The sequence below is a fragment of the Euphorbia lathyris genome, chromosome 9, assembly GCF_963576675.1.
Source record: "Euphorbia lathyris chromosome 9, ddEupLath1.1, whole genome shotgun sequence".
NCBI classification, from domain to species: Eukaryota; Viridiplantae; Streptophyta; class Magnoliopsida; order Malpighiales; family Euphorbiaceae; genus Euphorbia; species Euphorbia lathyris.
The window spans coordinates 34,507,966-34,520,172 of NC_088918.1; positions in this window are offsets into that span (position 1 = coordinate 34,507,966).

Sequence of the window (12,207 nt, forward strand, 5' to 3'; positions counted from 1 at the left end):
TCCGTTTAGGAAAGCTGTTTTCACATCCATTTGCCAAATCTCATAATCAAAATGAGCGGCAATTGCAAGCATGATTCTGATTGATTTGGACATAGCAACGGGAGAGAAGGTTTCGTCATAATCAACACCTTGTTTTTGATGATATCCTTTCGCTACCAACCTAGCCTTGTAGGTACTAACCTTTCCATCCATGTCAGTCTTCTTTTTGAAGATCCATCTGCACCCAATGGGTTTTATCCCTTTGGGTGGATCAACCAAAGTCCAAACTTGGTTAGTATACATGGAATCCATTTCAGAATCCATGGCTTCAAGCCATGCTTTAGAATCTGGACTAATAAGAGCCTCTTCATAGTTTTCGGGTTCATCGTCTAATACGGGAACCTCGTCATCATCTCCCACTAGAAAACCATATCTAACTGGGAGTTCACGAACTCTTCGTGATCTACGAATAGGTGCCACTAGAGTCTCATCTAATGGGACTTCTTCGGGTACCTCGACCGCCTCCGTTGTTTCAGTCGGTGTTTCTTCCTCTTGAACTTCATCGAGTTCAATCACGCTTCCCTTTTGTGTTTCTTCGAGAAACTCTTTCTCTAAGAAGGTTGCGTGTTTGGATACGATCACTTTCTGATCATCTGGATGATAGAAGTAATATCCCATAGTTTCCTCAATGAAGAAACATTTATCAGATTTAGAATCTAATTTGTCGGACGCAACGCGTTTGACATATGCTGAACAACCCCATATTCTCATGAAAGAGAACACGGGTTTCCTACCAACGAACAATTCATATGGCGTGGAACTAGCGGATTTAGTTGGTACTCGATTTAGGGTGAAGAGGGCAGTTTCTAAGGCATAGCCCCAAAACATCTTTGGAAGTAAGGCCATGCTCATCATGGATCGTACCATATCTAATAGGGTACGGTTTCTCCTCTCGGATACACCATTGTGTTGTGGCGTATAGGGAGGTGTCCATTGTGAGCATATCCCACATTCAGTTAGATAATTCAGAAAATCATCAGAAAGATATTCGCCACCTCGATCAGATCGAAGTGTTTTTATTTTCTTTCCTAATTGATTTTCCACTTCATTCTTGAAGCATTTGAACTTGTCAAAAGCTTCTGATTTGTGCCTCATCAAGTAGATATAACCATAGCGAGTATGGTCATCTATGAAGCTAATGAAGTATCTGAATCCTCCTCTTGCTTGGACTGACATAGGACCACATACATCTGAATGAATGAGTCCTAGAGTGTCTGATACACGCTCACCTTTATTGCTAAAGGGTGTCTTTGTCATTTTACCTTTTAAACATGATTCGCATGTTTCCAATGATTCAGAATCGATTGGATCTATAAGCCCATCTGAATGTAGCTTTAGCATGCGTCTCTTGTTTATATGGCCTAAACGACAATGCCACAAGTAAGTTGAATTATCTAGCTTATGTCTTTTGGTATCAATTGCAAAAACAGGAGTTTTATCATCTAACACATAAATCCCATTTTGTGATATTCCTGAAAAATAAAAGATCGAATCTTTATAAAAATTGCAACTATTGTTCTTTATTGAAATATGAAAACCGTCGTCAACGAGACGGCTAATAGAAATAATGTTACGAGACATCTCAGGAACGTATAAACAATTCCTTAATTCTATTACAAGCCCAGAGGGCAAAAGTAAAACATAATCTCCAATTGCGAGGGCGGCAACTCTTGCTCCATTTCCCACTCGCAAGTTTATGCTTCCTTTCTTTAGTTTCTTAGTCTGTTTTAGCTCCTGCATATTTGTACAAATATGAGATCCACATCCGGTATCAAGTACCCAAGATTCAGACAATGAAACCGTATTTATTTCAATATAGAACATACCAGATGCTGAAGCACCGTTATTTTCCTTCTCGTGGAAGGTTAGGTACTCCATGCAGTTTCTCTTCCAATGCCCTAAGTCACCACAATAGTAGCACTTTCCTTTGGGCTTCTTTGGTTCCTTTCCCTTTGTTTCGGTGAGCACAGCCCCCATGCATTTATCAAGATGGTTTGGATCGGGAGCGACCCCTTTCCTTTTTCTCGATCCTTCAATAGCAAGGGCCAACATTTCCTCGTTTTCTTTTATAATGGGCTCGACTGACTCGAGCATATGTGCAAGCTCTATAAGAGAGGTTTGCAAGCCACTCATCTGATAGTTCATGATGAACTGTGAGTAGCTCTCAGGGAGGGACTGTAGAAGTAAGTTTTCACTTAGTTCATGGTCCATCGCATCTCCAATACTAGAAAACTTGGTTATGAGGCTGATCATCTTGGCACAATGTACCATCACAGATGTGCCCTCCTGCATCTTGCTTTTATATAACTCTTTGGTTATTTCGAAGCGCTCGCACCGAGTTTCTAGCACAAATAGCTCTTTAAGGTGCTTGACCATGGAAGAGGCATCCATATCTGAATGTAGTTGCCTTTTAACTTCCGGTGTCAATGATGCAAGTATGATGTCCCCCACTTGATCATCATCAGCTTTATGCTTCAAGTAAGCATAAACCTCTTGGTAGGGAGCATCATCCATTGGGTAAGGGGGTATCGGTGTATCAAGTACATACCCTTTCCTTTCGAACTTCAAAACAATTTTGAGGTTACGAAACCAGTTGGTGAAGTTTGAACCATTCAATTTGTTATCGATAAGGATGTAACGCAGATCGGTGTTAGTCATGATTTTAAGAGTGTGTGTTTAAACAAAACCTGAGAGTGAGAAAGAGTAAGCGTATGTCATTCATTTGCTTTAAAGTTTAACAATCTAAAATTATAGGCCTTTTAATTTATTTCAGATTGCTCCCACTATTTTGCCAAATTAATAACCCTCCATATTAATTCGAAGAATTTCACAAATCCTTTAGTGAGCTAGGATCCTAACTCCTGAGATTTCGCCTTGAGTTTACTCAACAAGCTAGTCTCATTCATTAGGTAGATTCATATAATCAATCACATCTCTAATGTGATTCCTAGGTTATTGGGTTACTAACCACATTAGTAACTAATATGCTATTCATATTAATCCCAACCGTTTTGCCCATTAGTTTATGACAACATGAGTTTACTCATCCAATTATCATAATCTAATTTAAGTATTACCCCATATTCATGAAAAATGACTTTCGATAATTCAGGTGTTACCATAAGACCCCGAGCTTGAGTTTACTCAACAACCCAAAGGCCCCCAGTACTGCCGGCTGAATTATAATATTAGGGAGGGGCAACCGATTTTAATAACTTACTTATTTACTTAACCTTTTAATGAGGGATTTTATTTAAGTCTCATAATCTAACTTAGTCTTGATTTGCTTTAGCATACATCAGACATACATGCATTCACATACATTGGCGTTATGGACACATTATCTAAATTATTCCGCCGAGCCAGAGACGGAATAAAAGGCCAAACCTAAGGAAATACTAACTATTACATATTTCTCTTTAGGTCCTCCGTCTTCTCCATGGCGCCTTGAAATTACATATTAATTTCTATACTACTATAAGAAAACTTCAATTGAATTGAAGGGAATCAGATGAGAGGAGAAATTACAATAGATAGTAGAAAGGCAGGACGCGCAGGCCCTATTTCAAAAATACCAAAAGACTAAAAGAGGGTCCAAATATGTCCATAACTCCAAACATGCATAGACTCAATTAAATAAATTTAATTGGTTGATTACATAACCGGCTTATGTAATATTTAGGTTAATCACATTAACTCGTCAAATTAACTTTCATCCAATTTTACTTCTAATCGTTTTGTATCTTTATATTAATCCTTAGATTAATATAACCATATAAAACGTTGATTATGCTCGTCCCATTTATTTTGATTTTAATTCATTTAACACTTTGATTTACATATTGGTAAAAACAAACATTTAAACGAATTATTCATTCGATAATCAAAACAGAAAACTATTAATTTCTGAAACATATATATACATTTAACATAAAACGATTTTAAACCTATTTTAAAATCAAGTGGGTATCGGGCCGGGCTGCTGCCGATTGGCAGCAGCCCTTAGGGCACGCGGGGCGCTGCCGCCTTGCGGCAGTGGCGCCCCTGCGCCGCACGCGGCTGCTGCCGCGAGGCAGCAGCCGCGTGACAGCGGCCAGTCGCGTCGTGAGGCGCAACTCGGGCTGTTGTCATATTTTTTTTATATTAAATATATATATATATATATATTTATATATATATCAGTTCTAAAATAATTTTAAAACGGTTTTTCAGAAATAGGATAATCTACAATAGATTTCCGTTTTATCATTTAGAATTAATAAAACTAATTTTATCAACCTAACTATAAAACTAATAGATTTTGTTATAATGATTATCAACCGAAATAATTAGGAACATAAGCATAATCAGTTTTAATTAATAATTAATCAAAACTTTATTTATCTTTAGAATTAATTAACCAAACAATTTGTTAATTAATCCTAACCATAAATATTTATTCAATCCTATTGAAAACTTCTATATTTTCATATATGAAATAACGGATTTAACGATGGCTCTGATACCACTGAAGGAAATTAGGGCTAAGGTATAGCAGCGGAAATATAAAATTTTTAGCCTATTTCCTTTTAACCATAGGATCCGTTAATCGTTATTTCATATAAAGAGGGATAAGAAGGAATACCTTTCGATGAACAATCTACCGTTGTTAAGAAGCGCCCACAATTCTTCTCCGAGGTTCCAACCACAAAGTTTAATACGGTGAGGCTAAGATGAAATCAACCCTTATGAGATGCAACCAAAATAGATTGCCTCTAATTAACCAACACAAGATCAAGGAGAAAGAGGGATGAATAAGATTAATCAATCGATGGAATGCCGTATGAATTCTTGTCCACGAACTTGGGGAATAGAATTCTTTTCTCTCTCTCTCTAAGCAATTTCGAAAATCACAAGTGGGGAGGCTTAGGGCTTGGTCGAAATTCACTATAGGGAGGGGTATATATATTAGCTTGTATCTAAACCCTAGTTAGATAGGAATAGGTTACTTAATAGGAATCCAATTCGGAAAAGGATTCCTAATTATTATCTCACTATATATCTAATATATTTAGGATAATAATAAATAACCTAATTGGATAATAATAGGAGAATATTAATCTAATTAAAACTCCTAATTAAATTATCTCTTAATTAATTTAATTCATAATCCTAATCAAATTAGGATTAATGGAATAAAATCAATCCCTTACTAATACATACAAATTTCGGCCCCCTCCTTGTATTTGGGCCTTACTGGGCTCAATTGGGCTTCCATCTATTAATCACATCCATCTCTCTTTTGGTTCCAAGTCTTATGTGTGATCCATTAGGTCCTTACTACTTCTGGCCGTATGCAACCTATTAAATTAATTTCTTCAAGAATTATATTTAATCCCTTGCATAACGGAATGATGTACAGAGTATGTTATTGGCAAGTCTGTAATCATTCCCCCAGAGTCCGTTAAGAAGACAGGTTGATTCTGTCGTTAACCCTTCCGTATTAGTTACGGTATAATACGATCCTTTATCAACTACATCCTTGAACTGAATCTTATGACTATGGGTAATGTCAAGTCACATATAGCGAGACGTTCGTTTTACTTGTTATTGGCCGAGTCAACTCAAAAAGACAGGTTAAGTGAAATCTGTATTTCTACTCTTAAGCTATCACCTTGCAAGGGTTTAGAGTCAAGTCTTCCACAAGCGATCCTTGGATGTATCTCCCATTAATCGGGAGTGATAAATGCTCAATCCAATGTATAACTACCCTAAAATTACTTCCTGTGACACCCAACCTTTGCAGTTCACACCCCAGAGTCATCTCTGTTAAGGATCGTGGGACCACAGGATCAAAGTCTCACATTCAGTAATTCAGGATGACCAATTAACATTCCTTTGAGTCTGAGGATTAGTTATACCTATTAATACCAATGAGATGAACAGTTGACAAGGATGAATCTACCCATCCTGTTATCTCAAATCGGATCCCCAATCCTAATGAACAACGTTTCATCGGATCTATGTAACTGTCCAGATATCTGTATATATGAAGCTTGTGAGATCAGCTTTCTGTCGGACAAAAGACATTGTTACATACAAGTCTCAACAGTGATATATCAATCCTAAACATATCACTCGACTTGGGGTGATTTTAAGTTTATTAGTTTATTATAAAGTTTTCTCTCACTTCATGCTTGTATGAACACTTTATAATCACTACAAACTTACGGATTTCCTTTTATTAGACTTTATTTAGTGCTTAAAAGGGATTGCCTTTATATAGTTATAAAACATATATCTCATTAAAACAAATGATATAAAGAACAATTCATTTACAATAAGTTTGTATCCTGCAACAATTGACTATAGGACACAAAACCCCAACAAATTCAAGGGGAAAGCTAAAGTAATTTACAAATAATGAAAGATGTTAATTTACATTGGAAAAATCCTATTTATAGCAGTGTCACGGACACAGCCTCTTGACTATCTGTCGACCGTGCGACACTAGTAATTTCACCCTCGATTACTAGTTCAGCCTTAACCTCGTATGCTTAGCTCACACGCTAGGCAACGTTATGCAGCGGAAAAACAGGACCTTGCACAAATGCTAAGTAAGGAAAACACTCTTTATTAAGAAAGAATGCTTTACAAAGGTTTGATCACAAAGAAGCACTCACACTTGCTCACACTTTGTGTCTTCTCATATATTATGTCAACTTAACACCTTCCCTCCTATTTATAGGCAACCTAGGAAGGTTCTAGAATACTTTACACAAATAAAATCCTAGAATAATCTAGAAAAAGTACAAACTAGAAAAGATAAGAAAGGTTGGGACATTTCTCCTTTGTCCCTAGAAGTTTCTTGGGCCATTCCTGCACATTTCGGAATATTTTCCGTACCTTCCAAGCTATTCCGACACGTTCCAGCACATTTCGGCACGCTCCGGACAAACCTGGCACGTTCCAGAAGTTTCTGGCCCGTTCTGGCACGCTCCGGGCCCGTCTGGAATTTTCTGGGCCCGTAGCTCGGCAAACAGAGGCTCTGTCGGCAGGCTTCCTCGCAGCTCCTGGCCGTCGCTCGCATCTCCTGGCAGTCCCTGGGCCTGTTGCCTACTTGCCCCGCACGAACAGAGGCTAATTGTGCCTGCTGGCACGCACACGGGCCCGATGACTCCAGCTCGGGCCCGCAACTTTCCATCATGGCAATTTTTGCCATACTTAACTTTTCCCCCGCACATCCTTGAGCACATATCTCCATAATGATCCGAAGGGATAATTCCCATTGGGTGCAGGTGGATCTTCAAAAAGAAGACTGACATGGATGGAAAGGTTAGCACCTACAAGGCTAGGCTGGTAGCGAAAGGATATCGTCAGAAACAAGGTGTTGATTATGACGAAACCTTCTCTCCTGTTGCTATGTCCAAATCAATCAGAATCATGCTTGCTATTGCCGCTCACTACGATTATGAGATTTGGCAAATGGATGTGAAAACAGCTTTCCTAAATGGAAACCTGCTTGAGGATGTATACATGATGCAGCCTGAAGGTTTCATATCAAAGGATGCAAATAAAGTTTGCAAACTTCAGAGATCCATTTATGGACTCAAGCAAGCATCTAGAAGCTGGAACAAGCGTTTTGACGAAACCATAAAACAATTTGGTTTCGAACAAAATTGCGAAGAAGCTTGCATTTACAAGAAAGCAAGTGGGAGCTCTATAGCATTTCTCATACTATATGTGGACGATATATTATTAATGGGAAATGACATTGCTCTACTACAGTCAGTGAAAGTATGGTTATCTGGTAACTTCTCAATGAAAGACCTTGGTGAAGCAGCCTATATACTTGGTATAAAGATCTACAGAGATAGATCACGTAGACTGTTTGGTCTTTCACAGGCTACATACATTGAAAAGGTGCTAAATCGGTTTAGCATGCTTGAATCGAAACGAGGTAACTTACCCATGCTACATGGAGTAAAGTTAAACAATCATCAATGTCCTAAAACCGATGATGATAATAGACGCATGGCTGTAGTCCCGTACGCCAGCGCAATCGGTTCGATTATGTATGCTATGCTATGCACTATACCGGACGTAGCGTTCGCGTTATCAGTAACGAGTCGTTACCAAGGTAATCCGGGAGACGAGCATTGGATTGCTGTCAAGAACATTCTTAAGTACTTGAGAAGAACTAAAGATATGTTCCTAGTGTACGGAGAAGGTGATCTGAAAATAGAAGGATTTTCAGATGAAAGTCATCTCACAGATGAGAATGATTTTAAATCCCAATCAGGATACCTGTTTATCTTGAATGGGGGCGCGGTCAGTTGGAAGAGTTCCAAGCAGGGAAGCGTAGCTTTCTCTACGACCAAGTCAGAGTACATCGCTGCTGCGGAAGCAGCAAAGGAAGCAGTTTGGATTAGAAAGTTCATTACAGAACTAGGTGTGGTGCCTGACATTGTCAATCCCATTACTCTGTACTGTGATAACAATGGAGCCATTGCGCAAGCAAAGGAACCACGGTCTCATAATGCATCCAAGCACTACCTAAAGCGATACCACATCATTAGAGAGATTGTGGCTAGAGGAGATGTGAGAATAGAAAGAGTACCTACAGAGGACAACGTTGCAGATCCGTTGACAAAGCCTTTAACCCAGAAAGTACATGATCGTCATTTAACTTCTACTGGGATAAGTTTTAGAAACAATTGGCTTTAGTCCAAGTGGGAGTATGTTGGGGGTTTAGTGTCCTATAGACAATTGTTGCAGGATACAAACTTAATGTAAATGAATTGTTCTTTATATCATTTGTTTTAATGAGATATATGTTTTATAACTATATAAAGACAATCCCTTTTAAGCACTAAATAAAGTCTAATAAAAGGAAATCCGTAAGTTTGTTTAAAGTGATTATAAAGTGTTCATACAAGCATGAAGTGAGACAAAACTTTATAATAAACTAATAAACTTAAAACCACCCCAAGTCAAGTGATATGTTTAGGATTGATGTATCACTGTTGAGACTTGTATGTAACAATGTCTTCTGTCCGACAGAAAGCTGATCTCACAAGCTTCATATATATAGATATCTGGACAGTTACATAGATCCGATGAAACGTCGTTCATTAGGATTGGGGATCCGATTTGAGATAACAGGATGGGTAGATTCATCCTTGTCACCTGTTCATCTCATTGGTATTAATAGGTATAACTAATCCTCAGACTCAAAGGAATGTTAATTGGTCATCCTGAATTACTGAATGTGAGACTTTGATCCTGCTGTCCCACGATCCTTAACAGAGATGACTCTGGGGTGTGAACGGCAAAGGTTGGGTGTCACAGGAGGTAATATCAGGGTAGTTATACATTGGATTGAGCATTTATCACTCCCGATTAATGGGAGATACATCCAAGGATCGCTTGTGGAAGACTCGACTCTAAATCCTTGCAAGGTGGTAGCTTAAGAGTAAGAAATACAGATTTCACTTAACCTATCTATTTGAGTCGACTCGGCCTATACAAGTAAAACGAACGTCTCGCTATATGTGACTTGACATCACCCATAGTCATAAGATTCAGTTCAAGGATGTAGTTGATAAAGGATCGAATTATACCGTAACTAATACGGAAGGGTTAACGACAGAATCAACCTGTCTTCTTAACAGACTCTGGGGGAATGGTTACAGACTTGCCAATAACATACTCAGTACATCATTCCGTTATGTAAGGATTAAATATAATTCTTGAAGAAATTAATTTAATAGTTGCATACGGCCAGAAGTAGTAAGAACCTAATGGATCACACATAAGACTTGGAACCAAAAGAGAGATGGATGTCATTAATAGATGGAAGCCCAATTGAGCCCAGTAAGGCCCATTTAAATAGAGGGGGGGGGGGGGGCGAAATTTGTATGTAATAAATAAGGAATTATTTTAATTCCATTAATCCTAATTTGATTAAGTTTGTGAATTAAATTAATTAAGAGATAATTAAGTTAGGAGTTTTAATTAGATTAATATACTCCTATTATTATCCAATTAGGTTATTTATTATTATCCTAGATATATTAGATATATAATGAGATAATAATTGGGAATTCTATTCCAAATTGAATTCCTATTAAGTAACCTATTCCTATCTAACTAGGGTTTCGATACAAGTGATTATATATACCCCCTCTATACATGAATTTTGGCTAACCCTCTCTAACTAGCACAAGTGATTTTCGAAATCCCTACCTTAGAGAAAAAGAAAGAATTCGACTCCCCTAGTTCGTGGACAAGAATTCATACGGCTTCCATCGATTGATTAATTTCATCTATCTCCCTTTTCTTTGATCTTGTGTTGGTTAATTAGAGGCAATCTATTTTGGTTACATCTCATACGGTTGATTCTAACTTAACCTCACCGTGTTATACTTCGTGCTTGGGAACTCGGAGAAGAATTGTGGGCGCTTCTTTAACAACGGTAGATTGTTCTTCAAAAGGTATTTCTTCTTATCCCTCTTTATATGAAATAACGATTAACGGATCCTAAGGTTAAAAGGAAGTAGGCTAAAAAATTTATATTTCCGCTGCTATACCTTAGCCTAATTCCCAACAGCTGCCCCTTCGGTATGAGCAGCTCCCTTCATTGGTTGTTGCTCCCTCGCAACATGTCGTTCTCCCAACGACTTGTCCACACGTTGGCCAACCCCTCAGCCTATAATTTTGGAGATTTGGCCCTCCATAGCCTTAATCTTCTTCGACCTCCGCCTCCTTGGCTTCTGGTCATGCATATCTTCGGTTGGCAGCTGTCCTTCCACAAGCCTTGATTGGCAAGCCTTCCCTCGCTTGGCCAACCTTCTCCCGTCGGCTCTCGGACCCCGCACCTTTTCCCCGTTGGTGCTTGCTGCCGTAGAAATCATCGGTTGGGTGAAGGCACCTTGCTCACCCTTGCTGCATGCATCCTTGGCCACCCGTTTAGCCTTGGATTTCTTCCTTTGCTCCACCGCTCCCTTGGGTGAAGTCTTGGCTTGTTGGTGCTCCGCCTTGCCCTCTGACGGTAACACCTTGTCGGTTGCGTCCTTGGTCATCATCTTGGCCTTGGACTTTATCTTCTTCATCGCTCCCTTGGGTGAATGCTCGGTAGATTGGTGTTCCGCCTTGCCCACTGACGGTAACACTTTGCAAAATTTTGTTGGCTTGAGCTCCACCTTGCCCTCTGATGGCAGCTCAATCGGCATCGTTGGTGGCTGAATGTCCTTTCTCCCTCGGACATCCATGGCTGGTTCGGGCTCGACGCTTGAATTTCCTCCCGCTTCACGGGGAGATCTTGGTGTCGAGGGGCTTGATGTCTCGTCATCACTCCATCCCTCAATCCTCATTGCTCCCAAGTGACGAAGGGACCCCATGTGCATCTCGGCTGGTCGCTCTTGCATGTCGTCGTCGTCGCCTCGAAGTAGACGCTCCCGTTCCTCGATGAGCGCATTCAACTTCTGCTTCATCGGGCAGTCCCTTGTCAAATGTTGGCTGGTACACAAGTAACACTTGAGCGGCCTTTCCACATTGTTGCCTTTGATCGGCTTGGCGTCTTAAGGTTTTGGGACGTTCGTCTTGCTTCGATCGTGGGCGTCTCCCCCACTTTTGCCATTGGCTCCTCCTTCTTGGCCATTTTTTCCCTTGTCATGGCCGAAGCTTTGCCTCCTCGACTTGTCGAACTCCACTAACGAGTCGGCTACGGCAATTGCGGCAGAAAGTTCCTTCACATTTCTGCGTTGAACTTCTAGCCTAGCCCATGGCTGCAATCCTTCTAAGAAAAGATAGAAGGCCTCCTCTTGTGGGTAGTTAGGAAGCTCTAGGAGAATCTCGGAAAATTCCTTGATTTACTCCCGTAAACCACCTCGTTGCTTCAAGTGACGCAACTTAGCCCTCTTCTCGAGCTCACCCGCCTCCGGATAGAATTGGGCTTTAAGCTCGCGTTTGAAATCGTCCCAAGTAGAGATTGAGCACGTACCTCGTCGCATCTCCTGCTCCTTCAATCGCCACCACACCATGGCCGTATTTTGCAAGTAGAGTGGCACGGCGTCGATCATCTTGGCATCACTCGTAATGCCAAGTGCCCTGAAATACTTCTCCAAACTCCAAAGAAAGTTGTCAATCTCCTTGGAATTCCTCGAACCACCATACGCCTTCGGTTTT